The sequence below is a fragment of the Schistocerca piceifrons genome, chromosome 1 (genome assembly GCF_021461385.2).
Source record: "Schistocerca piceifrons isolate TAMUIC-IGC-003096 chromosome 1, iqSchPice1.1, whole genome shotgun sequence".
In the NCBI taxonomy this organism is placed as follows: Eukaryota; Metazoa; Arthropoda; class Insecta; order Orthoptera; family Acrididae; genus Schistocerca; species Schistocerca piceifrons.
This window is the reverse complement of record NC_060138.1, coordinates 979,056,874-979,073,955: the sequence shown is the minus strand read 5'-3', so window position 1 is coordinate 979,073,955 and position 17,082 is coordinate 979,056,874.

Here is a 17,082-nt window from a genome sequence, read left to right as displayed (position 1 = left end):
TTGTGCTGTGTTTACTGGTAAGAATTAATCCTTTGATTGACTCCCCACCTGTATCATGTCATATTTCTTATACTGTTACTGAAATCTGAATTCGTATAGCACTGTGGAGTAGGAAACCTCTGTGGGATCATTCAGATTCCTTATTTCGAATGGCTTCCCAGCGGATGATAAATGTTGTATCGTTATCTGGTGTAGGTGACTCCGATAAAACGCCTCTGAAGTTAACTTCCTCATCCGGTAAATGAATTATCATCAACAGTGTCACACTAAACACAGCGGGTGGCTTTAGAATTTATGTTTCAAATGGTTCTGAGCACTATGGGACTATGGGACTTAACGTCTAGACCTAACGTAAGGACATCACAAACATCCATGCCCGAGGCTTGGAATTTAGCTCCAAGTATCGAGATCAGAAGCTCTGCATCAGTACTTTTGTTCTTGCCAGTTCAGTATCGGTGGTGGTCATTTATTCTACCGACGGGACTCGAAGAAACTACCTCCGAATCAAGCGGCACCGCACAAGCGCGTCTCGGTGACCTAATCTACGGAGGTGGGTTCTGTATTGTATTGCTTTATTGTCAATAGGAAATAAAGTAAATTATCTTAGGAAAATGTGTATCATTTCAGATACACCAAATTACATAAAGGCCAACACACATGTTCGAAAATAGCATTTGTATGACGCTACATGTGATTAAAGTTGAAAATTATATGTTCAGTCGTTTGTCCCAAATATTGTATCATTATCGAGAGCGGAGTGCGACAAGTACAAGCATTTCTCACACGCGTCGATCATTTGTTGTCGACAGTGCCACTTAGAACTGTCCGTCGTAAACTGAGGCTGAGCAATGTCATAACTCCGAGAGGTCTCAAGCGATCCTGAGTGGACGTTGTTATCAAACTCGCAGACGCTGGTATCTGTCTCTCTCTCTCTCTCTCTCTCTCAATCTCCCCCTCTCCCTCTCCTCCCACACCTCCGCCCACAATTTCTCCTTCCTCTTGCCGGATGGAGGTTTCCGTAGCGTAGTGCTAACGAACTGCAGTTGGAAACTAACAGCTCTTCAGTCACCGCTTTCAAACAGAACACAAGCTCTATTTACGAGAGGACGAAATACATCCGTGTCACAGCCACACCCTCACAAGACAGAACAGGGTGCAGATACCTGGAATGTTTCACTCACAACACTTAAAGGTGTCTTGTAGCGTAAATGCAAGATGAATCAGGCCACCAAAGTACTATATGAAATAAATAATGTTTATTTTCATTCCTAGACCTAATGTATCTCATTAACATTTCTTCGTCACCAAATCCATAGGCAGCACACCCGTTAATGGTTTTGTCACATAACGTGTAATACCATACACGAGCAAGACATTGAAAGCAACATGTCATTAGATTTCCTTTGTTGCAGAAGCTTACTGATTTTTAGTGCACTGAATTTGTTACCAAGTATCTTAGTGATCGAATAAAAATGTATTCACAGACAAAAAGTATTTAAGGAAATGTTATTTTGAGTAGACAACTGCAAGTATGTCGTTTCTTAGGGCTCGGTACCTCATTCGGTAAAAACGGAGCTCTTATTGGATCGCTTCGTTGTCTGTCCGTTCGTTTGTGTATCTGACCGATTGTTAAAAGACCTTTTCCTCAGGAGTGAGCAGATATATCAAGTTGAAACTGATGGTACATACTAAAGTCTACGGTACGTTGGTATTGTAAAATATTGAAGCTTCCAAGGTCAGTGCTATCGAAAGATACCGCCATTTATGTCTCATTTTGATACACAAACATACACTCATCAAAACCTATAGGATGCTTTATAACACTACTGTCCGCTACTGCTATACCATAACCTTAAAGTTGGAGGCAGTTCGTACAATGAAATTACTTTTATTCAAGCAATTATGGTATAGAGCAAGAGAGCAGTGTTATCCTCTGAGAGAAATTTCGTTATGCTGACCGAGTTGTACCTAAAGGAGGTGGCTTATCGGAAGTGAAAGTCAAAATTACGTAAATATTTAAACAGTAACAAACAATATTTTACCTATCTACACTGTTCAGAGAATAAGGAAAACAGTCGCCAGCCTAATTAGTCAAGAGAATGATTGACATTCTTGTTCAAGAAAATAGATATGAGTAACTTTAACGGACAAACACAACCTATACTTTATCACCTGAGAGTGCAATGAACTCTGTCACTAGCTGATGTTGACGTTATAGGAGAACAAGGCTATCTGCATTAAGGACAACAGAAAATGACATACACTTTTGCCTTCAAAGTTGGTCAAACTGAGTGGTTTCAATAATATCAGTATTATAGTGCACTTTAGAATCATAAATTCCACATAGGTTCAATATTACTTTTTCAAACATATTCCCATCTGACATGAAATATGGATATGGTTCACAGCAAAATTAATTATTGTCCATAGATTAAGTCCCTCAATACTAAACACCTTTCTACTTAGAATGAAAATTAAATGGAATTCACTAACAGATAACTTCTCACTGTAATTTGAATTAAGAAGTTACTATTTTCATAGATAGTGGCCTTTCTATTAATCGTTATCTACCATGAGCACAATAGACAATCTGTTGACCCTGTTACACCACTAATATGCATTTGTAATACACAAGAGGAAGCCAATATTGTACAGGATTTCACTTGAATAACAAGAGTAATTGAAACTTTCTATAATTAAGTAACTTTGTGCATTTTAACTACTTTCAATGGAGAGGGGCCCTTAATCTTGACCACTGTAGCAGAGCGAACTAAACGTACTTTCAATACACTAAAGAAACAAGCATGAACATGTAACTTTCAACAGTATCAGTTCTCAACTTTTACTGCATTGAAACACAAAATTGAGATATTTGTAAGATCCTTTCAACAAACAATATTAAATTTAGCACACTCTATTGCCTTATTAATTTTAATATGCTTTCAATAAAGGACACTCGGCAATCACTTTAGTTCAAATGGAGAGGAACCTGAGAGGTGTTATGATAAGGAAAAAATTAAGGTAGGTACATAAATTCAGTTATAAATTACCTTATATTTGAGAACACTAACACATCCAATGAGCTGATCCATCACTGTACATTACAATAGTTTTTCTGTTTTATTACAGTGATTGCGCAATGTGGTGGCGCGTGCATGTTGGTAGGTGGATTTGCAGGTAGAATTGCTGGACTCTTGTCATTTCTTGGTGGCGATGATAGATACCAATTTCAGAATAGTTCCAATTCTTTATCCATCCATCCGAGGCATTGGAAAGCGTCAGGAAAAGCCTCTCTCGGAACCAGCTCAATACACAACCTTTACATGAGCAGTTGATAGTTTGGTAGCTCGTCCCTGACTGACTCTGGGTTCCAAGTTTATATCCATGCCAACCACATTTTGCGCGCACTACACAGTTACGTTCCCGAGGGGAACCACACCACCTTTTACATACAAAATAACTCAGAACCCTAAGTGAAGATCAGCAGTTTACATAACAGCAACCAAACATATTAAATAAAACAGAACATTTGGACATATTGGTAGTTGTACACAAAATTATTTAAATAAAATTATTTAATTTTAAAGATAACCAAAGAGATTATATGACAAAGACAAAACATATAATTTGCTCATATTGTATATATTACGGAGATTAAACTTCCTACACTCTAAAAGACATCAACGTTTTTACAAAGAAAGGAGTATACGATTTTGTGTGTATCGATTCAATCAAACACAGTTACAGAAGCTCAACGATGTAACATTAAATAAGACAAAAGGAAAAATAAATCAGTAGAGCATTAGAGCTATGGTGTTACAACTTCCGGTTGACCTAGAAACGTGAGACTTGGTCATAAGCAAGGTTTCACTCTACAGCAAAAGAGAAAAATCCGAAAACTGTTAGTCTGTAATTACATCAGACACAAAAAATTTTTTTGTCCACTGTTATCCGACTGTCTGTCCTTCTCTTAAGACTCCTTTTTTCAGCAATGCATTGACATAAAAAGTTGAAATTCATGTCTCATGCTAGTGTCCATGGTCCCTTGACAGTGAATGAAAAAAAAAGCTTTTAAGTGAATGCAGTCAAAAGATACGGCCTTTTACGTCACATATTTTGATGCTTGTAAACTCACTCATCAAAACATATATGGTGCTTCCCGCTTACCTAGAATCATGAAATCTGGCAAGCACCAAGATTCCACAGTTGAAATAAAGGGTAAAATCCGAAAACTGTCCGTCCCTGTGTTGAGACGTCTTTCCCTTAGGAAAGGATAGACGTATCAAGTTGAAATTTATGTAACACACGAACGTCGGTGATCCCTCGGAGTTGTAATAAATATAAGCTTCTGTATCAATGTAATCCAAAGATACGGCCATTTATATCACATATTTTGGTATCTTGCCTGGATCGATATCAATAAGAGGCAAAATTCGTCGAAATCCGTGACTCCCTAGATAGATGAACAGTCTATATATATAATTAAAGAGCCGGCCAGTATGGCCGAGTGGTTCTAAGCGCTTCAGTCCGGAACCGCGCGACCGCTACGGTCAGAGGATCGAATCCTGCCTCGGGCATGGATGTGTGTGATGTCCTTAGGTTAGTTAGGTTTAAGTAGTTTTAAGTTCTAGGGGACTGATGACCTTAGATGTTAAGTCCCATAGTGCCCAGAGCCATTATAATTAACGTTTCACTGAGCCCTCGGTGCGAGAGTCCTGCTCGCACTTACCCTGATTTTCACTCCTAGTGTATGTTACAAGTGCAAAATATTCCGTTATATTTTGTAGCAATTCGATGTTTTGTGTTTTGTAGTAATCCGATGTTTCACGTTTTAGAAAGAGGGAACACCGCATTGTCATGAAAATAAATACTGTTGTTACGTTGAAACGTTATATCACCGGAATGATACAACTCGTCGCGTAGAACAATAAAATATTGCACGCTGGACTTTTTGCATATAAATTTTGGTTTGCAAACAGTGCACTGTTCCTAAACACACTTCAGATTTTTGTTTAATAATGAAATATTGGCACTAGTAGTTTCAGTTCTGCTACCTTTTGGGACGGCCTTTAGCCCGGGATTTATATTAGACAAATGCACTGCAGTATGCTACAAAACTTTGCAGCCTACTTGCCGATGTATATTCATTTCAATACAACGGTTTTCAGCATAATACTCCAAAGTTGGTAAGCAGAATGTTTCCTATGTAACAGTCAAATTACTTTTCTTCGATGTTTTTATTTTGCAAAAAGAGAGAAGAGAGTTGACGCTGAGGTTAGGACACTGGAGTCGATTTCGAGAGAAGAGGTGTTCAAATCCTCGTAGAGCCAGCTAGAAAGACTTAAAACAGCGAACAGAAGTGTCCCAGATTTTAGACATCGATTGTTACAACTTTTGCTGTGACATAAATGTATGCGGCGAAGAGGCATAGACATAATACAATGAAAAGCCGTGTCATTTCTCTTAGTTGTTTCAGACAGCCGAGGGAAAATCATGAATAAATGGTTACTCTTTCATTTTCTGATTTTATATATTTCACAGAAACGAAACATTGCTGGAAAAGCTAAATGTTTCTTGATGAAAACATTACGGCTTCTTTTTCGATTCCCCCCCCACTCTCTCTTTCACACTCGTCTCTACCTGAGCGAGATGGCACATTGGTTAAGGGATTGCGGTCGTATTGATTTTACAATTCCTGTTATTTTTGTAGTTTCTTTCACCTCTGCATGAGGTAATTTTCCCAAAGAGCCCACAGAGCTTCCCCTATCAAACTTAGAATTTGAATCGTAGTGCTCTGTCTGTAACAACCTCGATACCGACGAGACATTAACATCTTATTTCCGTTCCTCAATTCCACATGGTCTCCGCGTAGATGTTCGTTTTCCACAGTAATTCCTACCGAGCGAGGTGGCGCAGTGGTTAGACACTGGACTCGCATTCGGGAGGACGACGGTTCAATCCCGCGTCCGGCCATCCTGATTTAGGTTTTCCGTGATTTCCCTAACTCGCTCCAGGCAAATGCCGGGATGGTTCCTTTCAAAGGGCACGGCCGACATCCTTCCCCATCCTTCCCTAATCTGATGAGACCGATGACCTCGCTGCCTGGTCTCCTTCCCCCAACAAACCAACTAACCACAGTAATTCCTCATCATTACTGTGGTTCTGTCCTGAAGACATTACGTTCAAAGTATAAATATAAAGGTCTGTGGTTTACTCATTAATCAATTCTAGAATTTTTTTAATTGTCACTTTTTTCGCTTCTGGTAATGATTTGTAGACGTAACAAATTCCAAGTCGCACCGTGATTCGGAGTCCACATTAAATTGTAGATTCAATTTCAAATTTTTTAGATGTTTATTTATTTATTACAACTGGATGAGTAAGGCAGTTCAGGCGCTTCAGTCTGGAACCGCGCGATCGCTACTGTCGCAGGTTCGAATCCTGCCTCGGGCATGGATGTGTGTGATGTCGTTAGGGTAGTTAGGTTTAAGTAGTTCTAAGTTCTAGGGGACTGATGACCTCCGATGTTAAGTTCAATAGTGCTCAGAGCCATTTGAACCATAAGGCAGTTCAGAGGTAGAAGGAAGGTACATGTATGCCATCTCCAATAGGTACATGCCGAACAAAGCACTGTGATACTCAAGCGAACCTTTCATCTTCTTGCCATTGCCAGTTTTACCAAAACAAACTCTTCGAAGACGCAGTTTAGCGCTTTTCACCTTCCCCCAAAACAGGCAAACAGAAAGCTGACCGTCACTTCAACTAACAGCAACCTTGAACATACACATAAACGAATTTAACTGGGTGTCGTGAAGGACAGATCACTGACATAGAAATATTATTGTGAGAAGATCTACCAAAAGGTGGCCGCCAGGGATAACATCTTGGAAAAACTAGCTAATTGTAAATCGGGAACCAGACCAACTGTACGAAGAACAAATGTCCAATAACTTTTCTTTTTCACGGCGAAATATGCATGCCCTGTTGATTCAGATCTGTACATGCCAAAAATGACAGTACAAACTTAAATGACACGTAAAGGTTAACAACGTGAACCCACGACTCTTGGGAAAGGATGCAAAGCGGCCGGATTCTCAGACTCTAAATCCGAAGAAATGAACATGAGCTTATTGAAAAAATAAACACACTTTCGATGAGAACCACCTCGTATGCGGTGATTTACGCTGACCTGACAGACTCAAATCCCGCAAGAGATTCCTTAGTATTGAGCTAAATGAGCCCCCCAAAGTACTACCCTGTCTCACAAGAGATGCCCACCAGCAATATATCAAGCTATAAGATTTGGAGAACGCTGAATCGCATCAGAACGGATGTAGCGCCAATCTAAACAAATCTGGTTAAATGGGGGTTCAGTGACGAAGCAGGCAACACATGCGACTGCCGTGGAGTCCAGGATAGGGAATATGTTCTACAATGTTCCAACTGCCCCAAGAGATGTATTTTTGATGATCGAAGTTTTATCAAGAAAGAAGTGCTGGACGTGGCCCGATATTGGGCCGAGAGACTTTAAACTAAATTTTCCGGACACGAGGAAGTAAAGTTTGTGCTTACTTCATATTATTTCCAAGTTTTTAAACTCTCCGCCTTTTCCACGGCCTTTATACGGACGTTTTTGCAACAACATCTACTTGAAAGATCTGAGACTCTCCAGTCTGTAAATGTGGTCTATGTATTTCAGTTTGACAAGATACTAAACTCACCTTCGTGACTCGCTTTATCCCGCTTTGATGTCTCCTTTTTCCATTCACTAAGGTTATTATCTGATGTAATTTTCTTTCGAAAATGAAAGTAACACAAGCAAAAATTATAGAAATGATAGATGTGATGAACTGCACAGAATTTGCATTAGAACTTCTGCGTCACCTCCGAAACAGGCGAAATAAGCTCTCGACGTTTTAAGAAATGTATTTCGAGTCTTTTTGCCAAAGAATTTGTAATGAATAAGGTAGCCTAACCGTTTTATACACTATCGCTAGCGCCCTGCGTTTTCTGCGCAGTGTCATTGATATTGCTGTTATTGTAGTAAATAAGCGCACCAGTTACAAACATGACAGCTCTGGTAGACGGACCATCCCTTAAGATGGTGTAGTGTACTGTCACTTGCAGATAAACGGCAGCTTTCAAGGATGCGTCCAGTTACAAGAATTCGTCCAGTTGTACAGCTCACTACGTTTCTCCAACCTATTTCTTATAATTCTTAAAAGTCACATTGAATTTTCTAATTATCGTAATTGTATGTGTAAGTGTTGCTGCCAAACTGAAGAAAAGTAGGAAGACATCCAGCGTAGCGCCTATCTATCCTCGCTCAGAGGAGGATGGGGCAAGATGTCAGCAGTGGCCTCTTAAAGGGGACATACAGCATTTTCTTTAAGTCATGTACAGTCTTGAACAATAAAACTGACCGCCGGCCGGCCGCCACAGAGACTAAGTCCGAGTCATTCACTTAAGGTGGCCAATAAAACTGACCGCCCCTGACAACTCTAAGTCCGGCAATCTGCACAATCTGGCAACACTGTAAGATGCGGAAGTGTCAGGAGGAAGTGTTATCTACTTCCGAGACGTTGTTGGACGATGTGAGGCCGTGGTCTAGTGGCAAGCGTCGTGCATTCTAATCTTATAGTCGCCTGTTCGCGTCCAACTGTATTTTTTTTTTTTTTTTTACCACAGTCGGTCTAAAGTTATGAGTCTGACTGAACATCGAAGATAATTCGCTTAACATTCTACCCACCAGCAATAACAAGTATTCCAGAAACAATTCCGCAGGACAGCTCGTGGCTGAGCCGCGATCATAACAGCTTACGCTCGAGAGTTTCCTCGCGCTGCAGCGGCTACCGGCCACCGGCCAGACGCCACCCGCCGCCTGAAATCCGGCGCCGCCCAGGTGAACGCGTCGCGACGCTATCAGCGTGTGTCTCAACTGTCATTTTCGAATTTGAAGTTCTAGTTATTATCTGGCAGTTAAGGAATGGATTTTGCAAACTTGAAAATCATGAACTACAGTTAAGCATTGTAAAATTGAGTCGCAAGTGGAAATAGGTGTAACATCTGCAACACAACGTTTACTTTTGGTATAACAGAGGGGTGAATGCAGAGGAGGCAGCTAGAAAGATTTGAATTGTGTGTGGAGCGAGTGCTTTTGGGAAAAATACGCCAGAAAAAGATAATCTTGTTTCAACAAAGATCGTTCTGGCATGAATGATTTTCCACATTAAGGAAGTCTCGATTACTGATATATGTGATAGATTACCATTTTACCATCATGCGACATTTGCATTCAACAGGCAAAGTTCAGAAGTCTGGTGTAGGAGTACTGCATGCTCTAATTCGAAACAACAAAAATCAACGGAGTGACTATTATTGAACGTCATCAGGTCGCTCACTGAGCATTCGTATGCAGTACTGTTACTGGTGACGTGTTATGATGCCTTTATCGTTAACTTCCTAAGAAGAAATGAAAGGCTGAGCCCCTCCAAAAGACATAAACTCGAGGAAAGAGTAGTGTGAATATAATATTTTACATCTGATAGCTCCAAAAGTGTGTTTTGGGCTACCAATTCTGCCCCAAGGGCTGTGTGCAACACAGCTGGAATTTGTTGCCAACAACTGAGACACCTTTCGGTCGCAGCGTAAGAAACTCGAGCAACATCACATGTGCTACTGCATGATAACGCACTTCTTGATTTGAGAAACAAAACTATCCAGGAGATTGAAATTAAAGACGTCTCTTAGGCACTTGTATTGATAGAGAAGTCCTCTCTCAAGCATTTGTCCCTCTCGTCATATATTCGTAAAGTTTTACCTTTCCCGCTCTTGATCGATCAACCGTCAACGCAATTTATTTCTAGACGAAAATACTCTTAAAACTACTCTGGTATAATGATATCGTGGGAACCAGTAGGTTTCTACTGGCGTAGAATTTGTAAACAACTTTAGCATTGTCAGATCGTTTTAGATATCGCGAAAGAAAATTCTTTTGCTGATTAATTTCTCTTTGATGATTACTGTTGCGTTTAATAAACTAATGGAAAATCCAATTAAAATATTCACTGTACTAATACAAATTAAATTCGGCTTACTACAGAAACATCACGACGGCAGACTATATTAATAAAGCATTAAGTATCTGTAAGACGATTGAGCCTATTTTAACGCGAATTAGTAGACATTACCAACTTTTGACTTCGAAAAGATCTGTATTTACTTCATTTCCTGTATCATTCGCAATTATTATGAAAATGTGGCATTTCACAGATAAAATTATGTATTCACAACAACAAAAAATATGTCGTCATTATGAATTTGGCAGTACCGTAAGGTTTTCGCTCTGACACTAAGGGTTACTGAAAGTAGCAAGGCGCATTTTGCTCGAGCGTTGTCTTACGATTCCCTTATTGCGTTTGTATCTGCCTGCTTGTAGCTCTGCTGCAAAAGAATTAAAAATCTGGCTTTCGCGAGTCTCGAAAGGCGAACGAAAACAGCTTGCATCTGGTAGCCAAACATGTTTCTTGGGAACAGGCTACTTCCTAAAGTGGGAAGACATTCTTTTGTGGTTGAATTGTTGGCAAATGTCAGTCAGACGTGTGCCGTTGGTCTAAGCGTTTCGGTATGTTGAATTTGTACCAATGATTTTTCTACAGGTTTTTTCTGTCCCAAATAGAGAGTTGAAGTCTCCCATTAGTATTTTCACGTCATCTTGGTGAATTTTGCTCATAGTATTTTCGAGTGTATATCTTTTATAGGGGCTCTGAATGAGCATAGTCATAAGTCGATTGTTGATGGATGGCCGGCCGCGGTGGCCTCGCGGTTCTAGGCGCGCAGTCCGGAACCGTGCGGCTGCTACGGTCGCAGGTTCGAATCCTGCCTCGGGCATGGCTGTGTGTGATGTCCTTAGGTTAGTTGGGTTTAAGTAGTGCTAAGTTCTAGGGGACTGATGACCACAGCAGTTGAGTCCCATAGTGCTCAGAGCCATTTGAACCATTTTTTTTGTTGATGGATGCGATTTCTTTGACAGAGTTGATGATAGATCTGTGTTCGAGAAATGCAGTGCCGAAGATTGGTACGCCTTTCGCTACCTTTTGTTGTATTTTGCTCTTGAAGATGGCATGGTTTCCGTAATGCAAATTTTATTTGTCAATTAATTGTGGTTCTTGAAGAGCAATGACGAGAATTTTTTGGCGGACGATTTCTTTCGTGAGATTATTGAGGTTTCTTGTTTGCATCAATGTATCGATATTTAGTTTTTAAATGAATGTTTTCTGCTTGTAGAGAAATTTACCAGAGATCTTCGATATTCTCTGCCGTGCTAACCTGGACTCCCCAGAGTGCGAAAATCCAACTGCCGCCTATCGGTGGCCAGGTTGTGTACCACCTGGGGTAAAGTTACCTTTGCTTGCATAGTTCATGTTTTCTTGTGTTTCGTTGGTTTGGCCTGGGTGATACCAGGACCGGACAGGATAAGAGGGTGTTGAAGCCTTTGGAAGCAAATATTTTCAGCCAAGCTCATTGAGCCAACAGACGGTGACCAGAGTAGCGGTGATTTTCACTCAGATGTGTCTGGATTTTGGGTTCAACGGATTGAGTAGCCGTTCAGGATTGTGTTAGTATTTGGTTCACCCCAAGTATTTGATTTTCTCGGTACCACCCATATGGGGGAGGGTTTCCCCTATTGGCCACACGGGATTTTTATTATTATTATTATGTCATCAGCAAATCTGATATGGAGTATCTTCCCTCCACTGAAATAGATGTGTATTGTTCGATTCAATATTTCCATCAGATAAATATGGGTTATAATTACGTTACATTGCTGCTAGTCGACATATTTCTCACGTTTTCTTAGACAGTTGCTAGCTGTTACTCCATCATAGGAATTTATGTGCGCAGCATTGTTGCAATACAGACGTTCAAATTATCCGATTTCTGTAATTTCATTTCGATACAAGATCGTCCTAATGGGATTCAGCCAGTCAGTCTTAATGTGGATATCCGACTACGACTCCCATCGTATGATAGACTGGGTGAACCACATTCTTAATCGGACTGTTGAATTCAGATCACTTATCTATGACAGGGAATGAATTCTTAAACACTGTGGAAAATAATAATCCAATGTGCTTATTACAAATACGTTATTTAAATACAAATATATGAACTAACGAGATAACAGTTTATTTACAGGAGCAGAGACCCATCCATCATAGCAGGGCAGTGCGAGATTGGTTTCAGGGCCAAGAGAGAATAAAGCTGTTGCCGTTTGTTCCACGATCGCCGAACATCAACCAGATAGAGAATATGTGGGCAGAGGCAACAAGGTCATTGCCATGTGTCCCTACAAATGCAAGCGACCTTTGGACGAATATAGAAAACGTATGGTGGGAAGTAAACCATCACGCTACACTGTCGACGACTTAATGAAATCAATTCCCCTACGCCCTCGAGAAATGTTACGTAATGATCGTGGGTGGGTTGGTTACTAAAAGTATACTCGTCCACAAAGCCCATGTGGACAATAATCTGATAATCGGTCAAGCTTTGCTTTGTCGCAGCTCTTTAGCATACATCAAGTCCATTTACTTTCAGTCCCCTCCCTACAATTCTTGCAATGCAAGGTAATTGAAAAATCTCATCCACTCGATGCCAACTGAGGAACTGACTGGTGCATGTGTTGTTCAACACACAGTAGTTGTCACCCTCACTGGAATCAATGACTGTTTGCGCGCGCGCGCGCGCGCGTGTGTGTGTGTGTGTGTGTGTGTGTGTGTGTGTGTGTGTGTGTGTTTTCGTGTTAACGCACAATCTGAATCAATACTATTAACATTAGAGAGACAACCAACAATAAATATTGCATCAAATATGACTTAAGTATTTTAATGCGATGGGAAGTTACAAACTGAATTTTTACCCATCCCACGTCCTGCGTATTACGTTAAGTAAGATGTATTAACTCCATAGAATCGTTAGCAGAGACAGTGCGCTCTTGTTGTCGAGGCTCGCGACAAGCGCAGCGATTAGCAGTGCCCAATGCCGCCGCGATTTGTTTATGTTGGCTGACCGTGGACACTGCAGCAGACGCTTCGCCATAAACAGAAAGAAATCACCTTGGCTCTGATTGCAGTGATCGGATATCACTGCCTGCGTGTTCTTATAGTAACCAACGTGAGACTCTACTCACAGGTGCCATGGAGCAATTGCAACGGGTATCATGTCATTAGTCATCAGAATATTACCCAGTGATGAAATGTCCACTCTATTTGAATCCGAAGAAAATAGGAACCTTCTCACAAAGGAATGTGAAGTGATATCAAAATTTATCCAACATACAAAAATTAATTGCAGGGCTTTCATTTATGCAGTAATACCACACAAGGAAATATTATGTCTTGGAAGCGTATATTTCATTTTCTCTTCTCATATTAACGCCCTTGTTTTAATATGAAGTGAGAAAATAAACACGAAAAACTAAAGTTCCTGAGAAGCATATAAGTCATTTCCTCTTCTCACATCACAACTTTTGTTTTAGTATGAAGTAAAAAAATAAACAGTTTAGAGTTCTGAAGCATAATATGACACCAGATTATAATCGTAGGCGCTATCGGAAACGCCAAAAGCAGGGTGCTGTCCATTCTTTTGTCCAACAGTCTGTTTCCTTTCATGTATTACTCCCGCTAGGAGATTCTTATTTAAGGACTTGTGGGCATCACGTTCTTCAGCAGAACAAGCCTTATGTTTTTGTGCTAATTACGGTATGGAAAAAATGCAACAAAGAAGAGTTCCGCTAGAGCAGTGAGGATATTTGCACATGTGTGTATTCAGCAACGACTGCCAGCTGCCACAACACTTCACAGAATTCTTGCTGCAGGCAACACAACTGTGCGTGCACTACAGACTTCATTCAGTGAGACGTCTGGAGATGGATGAAAACGTCAAATTAACGTCGCTTTCCGAGTCGTATTCAATCCAGAATGAAGTGTTATTAAGGTAGTTGAGCGTTCTAGCAATTACCCTTTTATGATTCCAATATGAGTATTTCGATAGCCAAACGAACCCGTTAGTGTGAAACTATCGGGAACTGCATTAATATCAAACTGCAAGAACTTGAGACAATACGTGGACTCTTCTCTTCGCTTGGTGACCTATTGCCGCTATTTAGCATTCTCTCCTTCCTAGTCGTAATGCAAATGGAACTTCAGAGGCGCTTTCCGCTATTCGTGACAAACATCAGCAACCTGTAATCACTGAGAGTCACAACTGCGTGATTATGATGGTTCAGGTTGTCAGTAGTTGTTGTGGTGTTATGCTGTCAAACTGTTTACAGTAACATTAATGGTGGCGCAAATAATTTAGCGCGGACTATCTACTTAAGTAAAGATAGTGTTGTGGCGTCGTCGCTTATCTTTATTTGGCCTCAGCTTGAGTAATCCGATTTAACGAACATAGTACTCCAATCGCGGGCTGCTAATACAGTATGACTGCAGAGATTATTCTTGGAGATGATAGTATAGACAAATTGTTGAAATAATGACATATAACATGCGTCCAATTTTTATTGAACATACAGATAGCTGGGTTCAACGCATTTTCGTTTCGTATGTTGGTCCTTACAGGACCCAGTTGTCTACACTTCCTTGAAAATGAGCTTCCAGCGTAATTGGAAGAGGTTCATTTGGCTACTAGGATATTACATTAATTCTGCAATGAAATGCTTAACAAATCTTACCCTCAGCTATGCAGCTGGAATGACTCATTACACAGGTACTCCATTTTGCACTTGGTTAAGTGATCAGTTCGCTGCTATCCTACTTGAATTGTTCGTAAATACTCGTATACCTCATAAATGGTTCAAATGGCTCTGAGCACTATGGGACTTAACTTCTGAGGTTATCAGTCCGCTAGAACTTAGAACTACTTAAACCTAACTAACCTAAGGACCTCAGACACATCCATGTCCGAGACAGGATTCGAACCTGCGACCGTAGCGGTCGCGCGGTTCCCAACTGTAGCGCCTGGAACCGCTCGGCCAACCCGGCCTGCATACTTGTATACTGACCATTCGTTATTTGACTAAATATGAACTACAATCTGATTCGCATATATATGACATCGGCTAGCGTTGGCACAAAGGTATGACTAAGGGTTGGATGACGTTGAAGTCCTGTTACATTGATGGCAGGACAAATGTTCGCAAATCACCTCTATTGCCTCAAAAAACAATTGCATCTTAAATATCGAAGGACCGAGGCCCACACTGTCACAGCGCGTTGAAATACAGCGACGACGGCAGATGAAAATTTGTGACCGACTGGGCTTCGAACCCAGACCTCCTGCTTACTAGACAGACGTTCTGATCACTGGACTATTTTTTTTTTTAATGTTTGAGAAGACTTTCAGCACCAGGTAGGTGGAGGAAAAGAGGGCAGGGGTCGAAGATCGGAGGCCTGGCCACAATGCCTCTCCCATACCTGGCACTGTTCAGCTGCATTATTCCCATGTATTCCATGTTTGCACACGTATATTCTTGTAAATTGTAGAACAAAACTGATGTAGTAATTTAGGTAAAATAAATTACAGATTACCGCCTCCAATGGCGTGCGTTCCTTGTAGAACATAACTTATAACAATGGAAAGGGTGACGGAAAAATACATAACAAACATTCATGCAGAAATGTATTCACATTTTAATTTGTTATGCACTGGATGCATATGAGGTCTGTAAGGAAGCCATATATTTTTCAACAAATAAAAGAAATTTCGGAGCCGGTGGGGTTTTGCCAAATTAGAACAGTTCTGATTTTAGATCCGACGTAAAAGAATATTCCAGGAATAAAAAAAGTGAAAGAACTGTATTCCTCTTCTAATGAATAAAACTGCCCACCTCTTTGTAGCCCACATAAAGCAATAGAGATAAAATTTAAAACCATTCCTTATATTTGTTATTCTTCTTCAGCTTAAAATGTTCTACTGCAATATAGAACATGTACTCTACTAAGTTTTGTTTGTTATGACGTAAAACTCAAACTGTCCCAGAAGCCACGAATAACTGTTATTCTTTGCGGACGGGTAACATTTCCAGTCGGGTTGTAAAGCTTCAGTTATCGGTATTTGACTTTCTGCGTTTCTATTGACAGTGCTAACTTCTTCGTAGTCCAGTTCCAAACATTCTGATTCTATTTTCACATGAGAAGATGTGCGCTACAGTTCTACAAGCCGTCATTTGTCGCCGCATGGAGATGGTCTCAATTTGATTTTACATAATCGTTCCGCTGTGGGTATGGTTTCGTTTACAAAGTCGCACCATACGGCACTTACTCTAGTTGGTATAATTTTATTGTTGATATTTTTCCAGACGTTCCTCCAGTTTTTTGTAGGTTAAGTTACCGGAATTGGTTTGTGAAGACGATGTCTGGTAATATAATCATAAACGGTTCTAGTGTTGATTTGTGCTGGTGGAAGTCTTATACAGCTCCAAACGCCATAGTACTTTCGGACGTAATCTAGGCTGGCGTGCTACATTAACAGGAGCGTTCCTATCCCCAGGATCTAACGAGAGGAACAGAAGTTTCGTGATGCCTGTCTTAGTGGCGTGTATTAGTTTAAAAGCACGTCTTTAATTCAAAGTCCTCCGTTTTGCCTCTGCAAAGTCGCCGTGTCGAAGGATACTTTGATGATATTTTGTTTCCACACATACCAAGAGGCTACAGCTTATATTTTTATGTGCAGTGACCTGCAGTATCGGTAAGACTGCTCCAACGCAATATATTTTTCTAAGTATGTATGTATTTATAATCTGAACTTTGTGCAGTCGGTCTAACGATCGCATGTCATGGTCCTTCAACAAGGTCCTGATGAGATTAAGTTTCCACTCCCAATTGTTCGTGGTCATGCGCTTGGGATTCGCCCTTAACTACAATCCGAGTTGGAGTCTCTCTTCGGTTACATCTAACCAGTGCGCACCTATTGCACTATTGTAAGAACCGAGATGCTGTATTTTGGTATTAAAATTTTGTAAATCCGGGTTCGAATCTGGTCAGCCACAAATTTTCATCTGTCGCTGTTGTTCTATTT